The sequence below is a fragment of the Glycine soja genome, chromosome 15 (genome assembly GCF_004193775.1).
Source record: "Glycine soja cultivar W05 chromosome 15, ASM419377v2, whole genome shotgun sequence".
Lineage (NCBI taxonomy): Eukaryota > Viridiplantae > Streptophyta > Magnoliopsida > Fabales > Fabaceae > Glycine > Glycine soja.
The window spans coordinates 38,600,817-38,617,323 of record NC_041016.1 but is presented as its reverse complement, the minus strand read 5'-3'; the positions used below and the strand labels follow the sequence as shown (position 1 = coordinate 38,617,323).

General features: G+C 39.5%; 1 pseudogene; it reads left to right on the top strand.

The window, feature by feature from the left end:
- Positions 1–3,175: 3,175 nt before the first annotated feature.
- On the top strand, positions 3,176–3,628 carry LOC114388283 (annotated as a pseudogene).
- The last annotated feature ends 12,879 nt before the right edge of the window (positions 3,629–16,507 follow it).

Below are 16,507 nucleotides of genomic sequence, written 5' to 3'. Positions count from 1 at the left end.
TCGCTCCATTACCAGACCATATGGAGTAATTGAAGATGTGCTGGTCAGAGTGAAACATTTTATCTTCCCGGCAGACTTTGTAGTAATGGATATCTGTGAAGATACTGACATTCCTGTAATATTGGGAAGGTGTTAGTCGATGAGTATAACTAACTTTTGTGTATAAAACTTGTGTAAATTGTATCAAACTTTCCCAATTTATGGTTGTTTTGTAGTATTATAAGTACTTTCTATTAAGTATAGGTAATAGACACTTAATACTTCTATTTTGTGTATTAAATAATCAAATTCTCTCATTTTTAGGTGAATTAGGCGATTTGGCAAAGTGCCATTTTTCACCTCCTCGCTAAGCCAATCTGCTGGCTTAGCGAGCGTCCACTAAGCGCAACACTTAGTGGCTATGCCCGAGGAAGGATCTGGAAGAAGATGAGTTGTACAGGTTCGCTGAGCGCAACGCTTCATCTCATCAAGCACACCACTTCAGCCCATCTGCTAAGTGAGAAAAGAGCGTTAAGAGAAAATTCACTAATGTGCGCTAAGCGGATCATAAAGTCCCTAAGTGCGTGAGCACGAACAAAGCCACCTATTTAAGCTTGAAATCAGATTTTGTGAAGAGTTTGGGCTGGGATTCAGAGCTTTGCATGTCTAGAGATGGGATATGCTAGGTGCACCCAGCAATATTGCTGGTGCACCCAGCAATTTATTGAAACTACCATTTTACCCTTCATTAAAAAAGTTTAAAATATTGAAATAGTTTTCTTCTCCTCTCCCGGAATCACTAAGCCTTCTTCTTGCTTCTGCTTTTCTTCCTTCCGCGAGCCTTCTTCCGCGAGCCTTCTCGTTCTTCCTTTGCATACCTCTTCCGCGAGCCTTCTCCTTCACCGCGAGCCCAGCTGCTGCTTCGGTTGGACGCCATTTCCGTTCGAGGTAGGTGTCCCTAATCTTCCCTTTGCTTTTATTATGCACTGTAGTTGTAGCATTTAGGGTAGGTTAGAAGAACCTTAGGTTAGCGGAACCGTAGGGTAGAAGACGAGAGCAGGAGACGCCGGAAAAAATGGGGAAATGGCTGACGACGGAGTCTTCCGGAAGACCCGTTAGGGGTTCTTCCGGAAGTTCCGGAAGAACGTTTTCCGGAAAGTTTCCGGAAGAAGTGTTCTTCCGGAAGTAACCAAACGTCTTCCGGAAGACTTCCGGAAAACGTCTTCCGGGAACTTTCCGGAAGAAGTGGTTCATCCGGAAGAATTCCGGAAGACGCCCACTTCCGGAAGAAGTTTCAAACTTCCGGAAGACCTTTCCGGAAGAACCCTTCTTCCGGAGTGTTTCCGGAAGAACCACTTCTTCCGGAAGTGGGTTTTTTTTTTTTTTGTGTTTTTTTTTAAAATTTTTTTTAAACAGAAATTGTTTTGTTTTTTTTTTAAATGAATTATTTTATTTATTTTGGTTATTTTGTTTTTTAGATTTTATGAAAAATGAAGTTTGGGTTTTTGATGTCATATTTTTTTTATAATTTAAATTGTGTATTTTTACTAAATATTAATTTGTAAATTAATTTTTTTTTATAAAAGTAGTTGTGTTTGTTTTTGTTTATTGTTTTTTTTTAAATTAGTGTTTTTTCTTTAAAAATGAAGTTGGCTATTTTTATAATTAAAGTTGTGTGTTTTGGAAGTTTTATAAAAATACTAATTTTTTATAATTAATTAGTTTATTTTATTATAAATGAAGTATTTTATTTACTAAAAAAATTGTGGATGTTTACTAAATAATTTTTTTTTTACATTAGTTGTTTAATTTTTTTTAAAAATTAAGTTGTGGATGTTTAGTAATGAATTATTTTTATATTAGTTGTGTTTTGTTTTTATAAATGAAGTTGTTTATTTTTTTTTTTTAAAAATTAACTTGTTGATGTTTACTAAGTAATTTAGTTGTGTTTTTTTTATAAATGAAGTTGTTTATTTTTTTTTAAAAATTAAGTTGTGGATGTTTACTAATTAATTTTTTTTATATTAGTTGTGTTTTTTTTTATAAATGAAGTTGTTTAATTTTTTTTTAAAAAAATTAAGTTGTGCATGTTTATTAATAATTTTATTTTACATTAGTTGTTTTTTTTTATATAAATGAAGTTGTTTAATTTTTTTTTAAAAAAATTAAGTTGTGCATGTTTATTAATAATTTTATTTTACATTAGTTGTTTTTTTTATATAAATGAAGTTGTTTAATTTTTTTTTAAAATTAGGTCGTGTATGTGTGAAAATGATTTGATTTAAGTTAGTCTTATTTGTTTATAAATAAAGTTGATTTTTTATAAAGAAAATTGTGTATATTTTGACCGAAAAAAAAAACGTGTTCGACATGATTTACAGATCATGGCCAGAACACGAGGTTTAGGTCGTGCCATAGGTAGATTTGTAGGCAGAGATAGAGCTGCTGACGAGGATGCTGGCGATGTTCCCGAGAGGCGTAGGCCTACTGCCTCAGCCCGTAGGCTACGCGTTCATCAGATGACTACGGAGGGACGTGATATGGCTGAGGACGTCGCTGACATGACTGATGATGTCCCTGAGCAGCCTACGGAGGCACCTGAGATGCGTGCGGACGCACAGGGTGCTGATAGTGGTGAGGGGTCAGATGGTGATGATGCTGCAGAGGGATTCCCTGGTGGTCCACGTGACCCGTCAGTGCTCACATCATTTGCCGAGCATGTTGCACATGCCGTGTGGAGTGGACAGGTATTTTAATTTGTTAATTATTTGTCATTGTTTATTTATTTGTTTATGATTAATTTTTTTTTAATAATTGTATAATTTGTACTTCAAATCAGGAACGTCCTGATTTGAAGTTAGTGTCACATGGGAGGAAGCTGACACTGATTGGGAGGCCAGTGCCTGAGATTGAAGGCCTGGTGGCTGCCACAGGATTAAGTCCACTGATAGATTGTTCAGTTATTACTGGCGATCTTGGACTTATATCCGCATTTGTGGAGAGGTGGCACAGTGAGACTAGCACCTTCCACCTTCCAGTAGGAGAGCTGACGATCACATTGGATGATGTGTCGTCCATTCTACATTTGCCCATCACTGGCGCCTTGCACAGTTTCCACGCTCTTTCTACGGAGGAGGCCAGATTCTTGCTCACGGAGTTGCTGGAAGTGTCTGCGGAGGAGGCCAGAGCCGAGACAGCGCTCACACGTGGAGCATATGTACGATTAGGATGGGTTCGTGACATTTATGAGACCAGATGTCAGGCCCGGCGGTGGATTGTCGCAGCTCGCGCTTATTTGCTGCACCTTGTCGGTTGCACTCTTTTTGCTAATAAGAGTGCAACATACGTGCATGTGGTCCACCTTGACGCTTTCCGGGACCTCGCTCATAGTGGTGGTTACGCTTGGGGGGTTGCCGCGCTGGTTCATATGTACGACCAGTTAGATGAGGCTTGTAGGACCACCACCAGACAGCTTGCGGGGTACTTGACGCTATTTCAGGTAAATTTTGTGTTTATTAATATGTTAGGTTCGATTATGATTTAAACATGTTTTTATGTTATGTTAACCTCAATTATTGTGTAGTGCTGGATCTATGAGCACTTCCCTAGTGTGCATCAGTGCGTGACTGACGACACATACCAGGAGACGTCCCCACGTGCTTCCCGGTGGTTGACGTCGAAGGCGCACATGAAGGGCATCACAGGAGCACCCTACAGGGCACGTTGTGATGGTTTGACCGTCACAGATGTGTCCTGGTTGCCGTACACGGAGCATCGGGGTGTTAGGGCGTTTCAGGAGATTTCATCGTTCCAGGGTCAGCTCAGATGGGGTCCTATGATCGTCGCAGTTCGACCGGAGAGGGTGGTACGCCAGTTCGGTTACATCCAGAGCATCCCTCCGCCGCCTGTTAGTGCACGATTGTCACAGGAGCAGATAGATGACAGGTGGATGGAGTTTGCGGATCACTTACTACCTGCGGGTCAGCCTTGTTTAGTGCCTGGGCAGGTATCTGCGGATTACATTGAGTGGTTTTTCCGCATATCTCACCCTTTCATGACACCGACCCAGGCAGCTGACCAGCAGAGGGATGCACCAGCTGCAGACCCTGAGGACTACATACAGCCGCCCAGCCCCCAGGTTCCAGTGGCATTTGACCCCCCTCCATATGTGGTAAGATTATTTGCGCGTTTAATGTTTTATGAGTTGTTGTTTATTTTGAATTTCATAATAAATGTTTTTACTGACTTTGACAGGATGATTACGAGGGATATGAGGCGATTGCACAGAGGTTGGAGCGTGTGCTCAACCTTAGGATAGTCACTGCAGGCACAGAGTTATATGACATTATGCAGGACTGCCTGACGATCGCGAGAGGGGGACCCAGTGCTGATGGGACGGTCAGGGCTCGTCAGAGACGCCGCACGGACCATTGATCATTGTATTTATATTGTTGTGTTGTAGTTGACATGAATATTTGTAATTATTACAGTTTTTGTTTAATATAGTTGGCGTGTTTTGCACAGTTTATTATTTTATAATATAGTTTGTTATTCCGATTGTTTGTGGTCCTTAAGCGAAGTTTACGGTTGTTTTAAATTTATTTTTAAAAAAAGGGAACCTAGAATCATGAGTTTTGTTTGTAAGAATTACATAAAAAATAAAAGTTTTTAAAATAATTAATAAATCAGGAAATAGTCCCGTTCCCCAGTTCTCATGTTTGGACGTCAAAGAATCCAAAAAAAATAGTCCCGTTCCCCAGTTCCGTCAATTAACACGTCAAAACAAAGCCTCAAAATCGAAAAAAATAGGAAATGAACCCTTTTTCCATGTTCAAGTACCCATGTTTGGGATTTTTTTGCGTGGGTGTGCCTGTGCCCTGAGACAATGGAGGGCGGCCATTTCTCATGTTTGGACGTCAAAGAATCCAAAAAAAATAGTCCCGTTCCCCAGTTCCGTCAACTAACACGTCAAAACAAAGCCTCAAAATCGAAAAAAAATAGGAAATGAACCCTTTTTCCATGTTCAAGTACCCATGTTTGGGATTTTTTTGCGTGGGTGTGCCTGTGCCCTGAGACAATGGAGGGCGGCCATTTCTCATGTTTGGACGTCAAAGAATCCAAAAAAAATAGTCCCGTTCCCCAGTTCCGTCAACTAACACGTCAAAACAAAGCCTCAAAATCGAAAAAAATAGGAAATGAACCCTTTTTCCATGTTCAAGTAAATAATTACTGTAATAACCGAATTCATGATTGGCCTAAAGCAAGCAGAGCTAGCATGCACAGTTCCATTATAGGCTACATAACAGCATATTAGACCTAATCATCTTGCTTGTTTACAATGTGATAAACGGATTAATTAAAGGATCCTAAAAAAGATCAAATCTTCCAAATGCACAGAAGCTCCACGATCACAATCTTCAAAACCTATTCATTAAAGAAGCAAGAGAGTTCATTAAAGTTCAAACTTGGAATATTCTTATTCCCCTTGTATTCTTGTAACTCTCGCAAGCATACTCATCGTCACCATTAAAACGCATTCACGCATAGAAGGCGGCGCGCACATTCTCCAAGCAATTAATAGCCACCTTAAGTTACATATGATTCACTCTCATCATCGTATATTCCTATTTCGTATTCATATAAATTGCCAACTTCCTTTCATATTCCCCACGTTCTACTACTGTTTCAGCAAGGAAGGGACTTATAATCCTTCTTCAATACTTCAACGTCTTTATATATCTTCGTGTCTGGAGCATGATCATGGAGTCTCAGCCACTTATGGGTTGGAGCTCTTTCTACGAAATAGATGAAGAACCATTTCCATTTACGTGCCAATTTTCTTACAGGTAAACTATGAATGTCATTATGTGTTGTCAATTATGACAATGATGTATGCTGTACGCGTAAATGATTTTTGTTGGACCAACAATTTCCTTGCTTAACCAAACGAGTAGTTGATAATATTAATTGGTTAGTGACGGGTTACAACGAATTATATCGCATAATGAATACAAATAAATAAACAATGAATGTTTAGTCTTCATTTAGGTCTACATAGTGTGTTTTGAATGACATCAAGCTTGTGTATTCCTGCATTCTACTAATATATGGAATTGCCCATTGCTTTGCCTGAGAATAACAATTGGTTGACCACAACAGCGCTGGGGGCGGCAACGGACAATGGTCTTTCAAATAAACCTGTTGTACATGAACAAACATTATATCATGCGCTGACCGTGCCAAACGAACAAGCGAAGTCATTGCATAATTGTTACACTAACTATATTCAATGTACCTGAACAAAATGATTTCCAAACACGTGACCGACACATATGATGCGGTGGCCAGAAGAGTCAGGTGGTGGTTGACTTCTAAGAGGGAAAAATGTCATGCTTTGTTGTTGGGACAACGATACAAGGATTACGTTATACCGTGAAGCAATCACATATCCCATGTCTGTTATATCCATCCACTTGTCCACACTAACCTGAATGAACCAAACATACACATGTAAGTAATTTAAACATTGTTATTAAAAAAAATTAACCTAAAAACATACCTTTGAAAATCCATCAACAAGTAGGGACAACTTTAATTGTTCAAATCTCTCTGTGCCACCGAAGAGGTTCATGTACTCATGCGACCACCTGCCAAGTTCTTTAAGCAATTCATTACGCACTAACGGCCACGAATCTTCCCCCATACCTAATAAAGCGCCAATGGACCGATATCCACAGTTACCGTCCGCTTTCACATCCACAACGTCACGAATGAAACCTTGAAAGAATGACGCAAATTGATCCAACATCGGGATGATCCTTGTTGGCTGACGCGGTTGAGAACATGATGCACTTCGTTTCACTGGAGAGTTGCTGCTTTGAACAGAATGAAAAGCATCAACATACTCCCAGTAAGACGGATCACGCTTTGTGGATGTTTGACTTCTTTTCATCGGTTTCTTCGGTGCACCTTTAGTGTTCACCTTTGATGGAGGAGGGCACATAGAGTTATGATCAGGGTATGCGATTTCTCGAAGCTCTTCAGATTTACTTTGCCAGCCACATCAAGTTCATCAAACCTTTTAGATATGACCTCTATTTCTTCCTTGATGGTGACTTCCGTCTCACATAACCCTTGGTCTGAAAAGCAAAGTCTCCTCCAAAAAAGATGGACTGACTCCAATGGGATGCTGCTAGCAGTATACCTAGAAAGCTCACATGCACAAGGAAGCCCGTGCGTGCTTCTCATCACACAACCACAAGAAGAGAGATTGTTGCCGAGATAACGTAGACGGTCAATCTCAGAAGCAATCTGATTTAAAGCATCCCTCGAAACCATCCCAAGAAGCCTCTTGTATAAGGTTTTTTTATATACATGGCCAACCACATGCGTACTGGTTTCAAAGGATGCTTTAATTTCGACGTGTTGCAGCGTGATCATGTTGTTCATGGCATCCCAAACACTACATAGGTCTCCAACGCTATTTTGTAGTACTCTTTTGAGAGCCCAATGAGCTGATTCAACCCTACATTTAAAATACACAACAAACATGAAAATATACAACAATTAAATACCATTTAATATTAATCGTTACTAACAAATAAAATCAGTTGTTAATACCTGTTTGTTGTTGTGTTGCCTAGGTGCATGACCTTATTCGTCCATGCTGTAATAAATTTTTCCTTGTGGGGGATAATCCATGTGTCGTTAACATAGTCAACGAACATCGGCCAAGGCGAACAAGCAACTTGAAACTTCTGATATGACTCATGGAACTCGTATTCGGACGGACAATCAACCAAAGTACCCCAGTTATCCATTACATAGTCCCACGCATTTTTTTCCCCGATTAAAGATTTGCACTTCGCCTTCACATTCTTATCGATATGAAACCTGCACAACAAATTAGTAGACTCGGGAAACACAGTTTTCACTGCATTCATCAGTGCTAGGTCTCTGTCAGTGACAATAACAAGAGGGAGGCGATCGTGTCTTAAAAATAGGCCTCGAAATCGTTCCAAAGCCCATACAATATTATTAACACGCTCAGCCTCCAGATATGCAAACCCAGCAGAGAATGTCATCGCCGTTGGTGTCACTCCAACAAAGTCAAGTAGTGGGAGTCTGTACCTGTTTGTTTTGTAGGTACTGTCTATAAAAAACACCAGATGACATGCATTGCATAACTTTACTGCATCTGGGTGACACCAAAACAGATCACGCACCACAACTTCATCCTTCAATCTATGCCAATGAATGTATTGATCACGTTCGAGAAGCTTCATCAGATGCTGCATTTCGGTATCAGCTCCTCTTATTGAAGAACGATATGCACTTCTTGCATTGTAAATTTGCTTTATCGTGGTGTAACTGTCGGCATTGTGTTCCTTCAACGTTAGCAAGATGTTTTTCGGTTTCACCATCGACTTTGTCATATCAGCAATAATTTTCTTTTCTTCCTTAGTCAATCGCCCGGCGTATGGATGTCCAACTAAGGACTTCGCCAATTCATGATTATGAATCCCACAGATCAACTTCACCATCCAACCTTCCCCTCCACGCACTGGTTTCCCACGAAGCCTGAAGGGACAACCACATTTCCTACTCCCGGTGTCTTTTCTAACGAATTCTTTATTTCTACACTTGTACGTACCACTCCTTTCACACCCAATTAACACAAATGAACTTCTTCCTCTGCTACCGGTCTCTGTGTCAGATCTCATAATCACTGCAACAAATCCATTTTCATGGGCAACTGTTCGAGCCCATTGCAAAACATCATCTCGAGTAGTGAATACCTACAACGCAACCCTAACACATTAATTTTCGTACAAACCATCAATTCAACCAATGACTCAAATTATCTATGATTACCTGAGATGTATTAAAAGCATTTGAACAATCGACATGTCGTTCATTCACTCCACATTCTTCTTGATTATCATAATCATAATCCATATCAACTTCTTGTGACATCGCAAAGTCATACCTCCATTGATCTTCGTCCATCTTAAGGACATATGCATCATACACAAGTACATTCAAATTATCATATAACCACATCCAAAAATTTACTACACCTTAAATAACAAACATATTAATAGGACATATGCATCATACACGACTATATTAAAATTATCACTATATTCTAAATTTATAACTACATTATTTACTTAAACTAAACTTATCACTATAATAAACAACTAATAAAACATTTTTGTACCATTATACATTTAAGTTACCTAAATCATTTAATATTATACCATTATACCTAATTAAATCAATAATCCACAACATATATAAACCAGAAATAAAAAAAAATTATAAAACAGAAATATATATACCATTATAAAACAAAAAAAATTATAATCCACAATATATATCATTATACCTAATTAAACCAATAATTCATTATTAACTAACAGAAATATATATAAAACAGAAATTAAAAAAATTATAAAACAGAAATTAAAAAATTAGTAATAATTTAACATTCCGGAAGAAGTTCTTCCGGAAGTTACGAAGGCCAATTCCGGAAGAAGTGCTTCCGGAAACTATTTCCGGAAGACCTTCTTCCGGAATTGGGCTTCTTAACTTCCGGAAGAAGGTCTTCCGGAAGTTACGAAGCCCAATTCCGGAAGAAGTGCTTCCGGAAGTAGTTTCCGGAAGAACTTCTTCCGGAATTGGGCTTCTTAACTTCCGGAAGACCTTCATCCGGAAGTGGTCATTCCGGACCTTCCTCCTTCTGTGCCTAAAATTTCTTCCGGATACATTTTTTACTGTTTTTCTTCTCTAAAAGCTAACCGGAAAACGAAATAAACGCGTACCTCCGACAAAATAGGAACAACAGCCACTAATAAAACTTCAAATACGGAACACGGGACCACCAAATCTTCAAATACTTCACTTCACTGGACCACCAACAGACTGCTGAAGGGACCACCACCGAAACAACAGCAAACGGAAGAAGAAACAAAGCAAACGGAAGAAGAAACAAAGCAAACGGAAGAAGAAAGAAAGAAAGCGCAGTAAAACACAGCCTGAAGACGTTAATTTAAAGAAATTTACACAAGGGCAAAATCGTCATTACGTACGCATTAAAAAAAAAAAAAAACTTCCGGAAGAAGCTTCTTCCGGAAGTCTTCCGGAAGAAGCTTCTTCCGGAAGACACTGGAATTCTTCCGGAAGAAGCTTCTTCCGGAAACATTCCGGATGACGTTCTTCCGGAAATTGTCTGTGAGTTTTTCCGGAAGACACAAATTATTCTTCCGGAAGAAGGTTCTTCCGGAAACTTTCCGGAAAAATTATTTCCGGAAACTTTCCGGAAGAACCTTCTTCCGGAAGAATAATTGCTGAAGAGCAGTTTCGCCACTTCACTGTTTGCTGGGTGCCCCAGCAATAATGCTGGGTGCACGTAGCAACTCCCCTAGAGATTCTAGAGAGAGAAAGGTCCAAGTTCCAGAGAGTTTTGAGAGATTTTGTTGTGTGAAGATCTGCAGAGACTAGAGTTTCAATTAGGAGCCGTTCTGAGAGCTTGAGATGAGTTTGTGAGTGATTGTGAGATCCTAGAGGTGAAGGAGACATCCTCACCACTTGTATTTTTGCAATCTTTCATTTTGTTCTTCTCTTTGTTGTAAAGAAGTGTAATACCCTAATTTCGTCCGGGGACCATTGTTTGATAGCCTGCAACTTTTGCTTGACCGCTTCAAGGTACTTAACACCCATCGTTAGGCAATCCGTGAAGTTCCGCGACATGCCAGAAGTCGAAAGGGAGCATTGTCGCACAATCCGTAAAGTTCCGCAACATTCCAGAAGTCAAAGAGGGGATTATTGCGTAATCCGTAAGGTTTCGCGACATTACGGAAAGAGAATAAGTGTCGTTATGTAATTCGTAAAGTTCCGTAATGTTACGGAAAAGGAATCAGCAAAAAAAGGCAAAAGGGGGGTGTATTTAGTAAAATTAGGGGTGCAAATAGAAATTTTCAAATCTGGGCCCTTCTAGAGGATTCTGGGCATTTCCTTGCTTAAGGTGGAAGCAACCTAGCTCGCCTGGGTGAGCTGAGCTCGCTTGGGCGAGCTGGGCGGCAACCACCTTCCCCGTTTTGTTAAAAAAAATTGCTTCTACGGCTTCCAGGACTTCTGTAATGCTTTCGTAAAATTCCCATAACCCTAAATAAGCATATTTCACTTAATATGGGTGAGAAGGAAGAGAAAAAAAGTTGAAATTCAAGTCCTATATGCTTCTATAAGACTTCCGTAACTTTTCCGTAAATTACGAAAGAAGGGGGGGTGAAGTTATCAAAACGGGTGGGGGTGCATATAGCAATTTTCAAAATTTTGAATTTGGGCCTTGCAGAGTATTTTCCAAGTTGGGTTGCTTCCAGAAGCAACCCAGCTCGCCTGGGCAAGCTGGGTGGCAACCTCCTCCCCTTTTTTCCTATAAATAGGCGAAAGGGGGTTGTTCCAATGATCCCTCATCCCCCTGGATATGCATTTCAGCTGTTTTGGGTGAAAAAAATTGTTTTCGTGAAGAAAATCCAAGCTGAGGGGCTTCCGTAACGCTTCCAAGACGTTTCCGTGAGCAAATCCGTGAAGGTTTTCCGTCGTTCTTCACCGTTCTTCATTCGTTCTTCGTTCTTCAACGGGTAAGTTTTCGAATCCGTTATCTCGCTTAATAAATGATAAAATGAATTTCAACCGATCATTTGTGTTGTAATCTTATTTAATCATTGTTAAAACAAAATCTAACCGATCGTTCACATTGTAACCTCGGTTAAACAAAAAAAAGCAAAATAATAATAAAATAATCAAAATATCTTGAAAAATAATAATAAAATAATCAAAATATCTTTGAATAAAATAATCAAAAAAATCAATCGGACGTTTTTCTTTGGAAGTTTCCTTGGATCAATTGACTAATAATCAAAGTGAAACTAAGGCTAAAATCAGCTCATAAATCAAGTTTTGTCCACAAATCACTTTAAAACCGTTTTAAGGTCCAACGCCTTAAACGATCCTCTTTGCTTTTATCGGTTAACATGGACCGTTCAAAAGCATGAAATCAACATGTAACTTTACCACTTTTGCAAGAACTACGTAGGTCTGATTTCATCATCACAATTGAGGATACGTAGGAGCAAAAACCCCGCTTTTGTCGACCCCCCCAAGAGATCGTTAATGGTCCAACGCCTTAACGTTTATCACCTTTCAAAATCAAAAGATCGTTTAATGGTCCAACACCTTAAATGACCTTTTGTTCAGTCGAAATATATCTTGCAAAAAAAGATAAAAGCAACTTAACCAACGTTCAGTTCTCAAAGAACTACGTAGGTCTGATTTCCTTATCACAATTAAGGAATACGTAGGAGCAAGGGAAACACCTTTGTCGACCACAAAAAGATAAAAAAATACAAAAAGCGTAAAAAAACATAAAAACGTAAGAAAGGGAAAATAAAACAATTTGAAGTCATCTTTGCACACTTGATTAAAGGCTGCCGTCCTTTGTGACGGACGCGTGGGGTGCTAATACCTTCCCCGTGCGTAAATACAACTCCCGAAACTTTCACACTTAAAGTTCGTAGACCACACCTTTTCCGATTTTTCTGACATTTTTCCTCGAATAAACGTTGGTGGCGACTCCGCGTATTTTCTTTTCTTGGAAGACGCACCCGTGAGCCCTCGCGTCGCGCTCCCGCCGAAGGGTAGGTTGCGACAAGAAGGCTTCCTGGTTATGGAAAGCTAAATCCTGTGTTGGATTTTCCCTGTAGGTACTTGATGTAAATATATTTCTATCTATTTAATGATGTTTTGTGTGTTCTCTGTGCTATCTGCTTTTCACTCCAGTATGCCTTTACCTTGATCACGTAGATGCATGCTTTGTTAGGGTCATTCAACAGTGGAAACTGGTCTGATTCTAAAGTCCTTGATAGTACAGGGCTAAGTTGTCGTACTATCACGAGGAATCGGGGTGCGATAATTTAGTTGTGTATGGGTGTCTTAATGTGGTCTTGGTTGAGTTTAGTCCAACAAGAGGAATCTGCGGATGATGCTTGATCAGGATTAGGCTAAACTATCATGAGGAATTAGGGTTTAATATCTCAGAAGACACCATAGGAACACATGAGCATTGTTAGATAGAGTATATCTTTTTAGCATCAGGCACATATTAGGAAGGCCAACGTGTTTTCTACTTGTTTTTACACATCATTTCTCTCGCGTGATTTTCCTTTTTGCATAGATAGTTTACACACCTATTCATATTCACACTTATCTTTACACACCAGACACCTATTTGCTGAAATAGCTTACCAAATAACACAAGTTCCCCAAGAGTTTGATACTCGGTTCTTACCATTTTATACTACTTGTGCGATCCGGTGCACTTGCCAGAAGCGAACAAGTTTTTGGTGCCGTTGTCGGGGAACTTCTTTTTATTTGGGAAGTTAGTTCGTTTTTAGGTGTCTATTCTTTATTTGTTATTCTTTGATTGTTTTTGTGAATATTTGTTCTTAATTCCTATTTGTCTTCTCTTGTTAAACTGGATAACCGCTGTTCTATTAGTATTCTACATGTATAGACTCTCCTACAAGTGATATAGTTATTCCTAACTAAGGCAACTCTTTCACTGCTATATCATGAAGATTATTATCTCGATTCCATTAATGAATTGTGATTTAGCTAGAGGAGAGCATCACAAGGACAATTGTTATTTTTATTCTATAAATAACTTTGACCGGAGACAGGAACCGGTCATGTATGACTACCATGAGAAAGAAAGAGCCCTTGATTTTGAAAGTATTTTGGCAGACTTCATGGCATATCAAGCTAGCTTTAAAGGTTACTGTTATTCTATGCAACAACAGGGAACTAAATTTGAAAGGGACTATTCTTCTGCAGATTATCAACGGGAGTCACAATGGCAACCTGATTATCAAAATGAAGCAGAAAGAGGTTCCAATCTGGATAAATTGTTGATGCAATTGAAGGAAACAAATAAATTAACTCAACAAGCACTCCAAAGTGTAGAAATCCAGGTTGGTGAGCTAGTAAAAGAAGTGACTCAATTTATATCCAGACGAGAAAAATACTTTGTAAAGGTTGAAGCTCAAAAGGAAAGCCCTGTAAAAGAGCATGAGTCAAGAGAAAAAGATGAGGAACAAGCACAACAACAATGGGAGAAGTACTCAATAGTAGAAAACAATCAAGAAAGTATTTTCCAAATCAATAACCTTCCTCATCAACAGATTGACAAGAAAAGAAGGCAAGGAAAGCATGAGGAAACCTTAAATGCCATTCTTTCTTTAATCACTAACACTTCTCCTAAAATGATTTGGAATGTACTTCCAGACTACATGAAGTTCATGGAATTTCTAGCTAAAAGGTGAAACTGCAAGGAAGATGTGTTCTATGTGACTTTCATGCCACCTTGAAGGCATTAAGCTATGCGTCAAGCTAATGATGTTAAAGAAGCGCTTCCTGGGAGGCAACCCAGTTTTAATTTCTATTATCTTTGTTTTTCATGCATTATATCATGTGGAACTTGCTTTATAATCTGTACAGTGGAGTATATCAACTTATCCTTGAATGTTAGATATAAGGGTTTTAAGTTGTTGAGGAAGGGACTGAAAAATAACTTAGAAAAAATTTTCTGAAAAATAGTCCTTTTGCTAAGCGCAAGCCTCGTGCTAAACGTATCTTTGTTCATGCGCTAAGCTGAGAGTCTAAAGCACTTAGCACCCAACGCTTGCATCTGAGGCTGATTTGGTCTGCTAAGCTGGCCAAGGCTGAGCTAAGCCAATTTCAATTCCATCTGAGTTCGGCTAAGCGACAGCCTAACCGCTAAGCCCATTATACACTTTGGCTAAGCGCGAGCTGTTTCCGCCAAGCTCAGTTTTTTGCGGCCAGAACTAGGGTTCCTGAAGCTAAGCACCAATCATGGTGGCTAAGTTGAATTCCTTGCGGCAATGTGAAGCGCTAAGCGAGTCCTTATCAGCTAGGCGCATGCTCCTCTATACTTAAGATGCATCATTTAAGCTAAGCCGGTCAGAGCCTGGCTTAGCGAAAGTTGCAGCTTTTCTGATCTGCAAACCTCGCTAAGTGGTCTTATCCTCATGCTAAGCCAAGCCCGTGTGCAAAAAAAAAATAGAAACTGATTTTGAATTTAAAACATTGGCTAAGCGCGCGGATCCGCTAAGTGAGCCTCGTTGAGAAACCAAATGTCTCTCTGGCTCGCTTAGCACAGTTGTCCGCTAAGTGAGAGTGTCAAAAATTGCTTAAGTGAGTGTAACAACAGTTACACTCACACTTGCCAGATTTCGGAAACTTCGTCTCTGCATTCTCTCTCTCCAAAAATTCGCACATTTTGCATCTGTGCTTTCTTTTTTCATTATCAACTTCGAAGCAACAACCATACACCATCCAAGTAAGTTCCTTGGTTCCTTTTCTCTTTTTCTTGTCTAAACTTTAGGATAGAAGACTTCACTTGTAGTTTTAGATTTTTAGGGTTTTAATGTTTTGTTAGAATTAGTTTAAGATTAGGACTATATACGCTTATATACTGTATTGAGTATGATGCACACATTGCATGTCTGATATGCCTTTTAGAGGCTTGAAAAGTGCAAGAAAACGAACTACGTTTTCTGCATTTTCTGAAAAACACGATGAACTCACTAAGCGAGCATGCTGAGCTAAGCGAGTTCATCAGTACGCATTGTATATAGGCCTTTGAGGATGAACACTCATCCTCTTGCTGAACTACCTGTGGCTAAGTGAGGCTGAATCGCTAAGCCTAGGTAACTTAGACAATTTTTTGTTGATAGCCGCATGCTAAGCTGAGCTTTCCTGGGCCAAGCCCGATTTGTTGCTGCATCCGCTGAGCTAAGCGAGCTTCGCTCGCTAAGCTCCCAATACATAGTGAAATTTTTGAGGAGTTGGTGCTGCTAAGCGCAACCTTTAAGGAGCTTAGCGCATATCCTTGCGGCAGATGTTCAGCTTAGCAGGCACTTTCCAGCTAAGCCAATTCTGCAGAAGCTGAATTTCTACAACTTCTGCTAAGCGGCTCCACATGTCGCTAAGCGGTAGTGTTTTTTTTTTTTTTTTACAAAGGCCAGCTAAGCAGACCATGTCTCGCTAAGCGGCCAGTGTCTTTTTCAGTTTTGATTTTTAATAAATTGTGTCCTGATTAATTGTTTGGTTTCTTTATTTGTAGATGGCTTCTAGGAAACGTAAAAGTATTGGTTCAAGACCCACAACGCAGTATGACACCAGATACACAGATAATGTCCTGGGGAGAAACATTTTACCAGAGAGGAAAGTAGAGATATATCACCCTGAGCTAGATGAGTTTAAGGCTGAATTGGAGAAGGGTAATTTCCATAAATGCCTCACCAATTTAGTCGATGGGAGCATAGACCTAGCTTTGGTGAAAGAATTCTATGTAAATTTATACAGTTCTGAGGACCATCCACCAAAGCAGTCCAGAGTCAGAGGTCATTTGGTGAAGATTGATGCTGATAGTCTCAACACATTC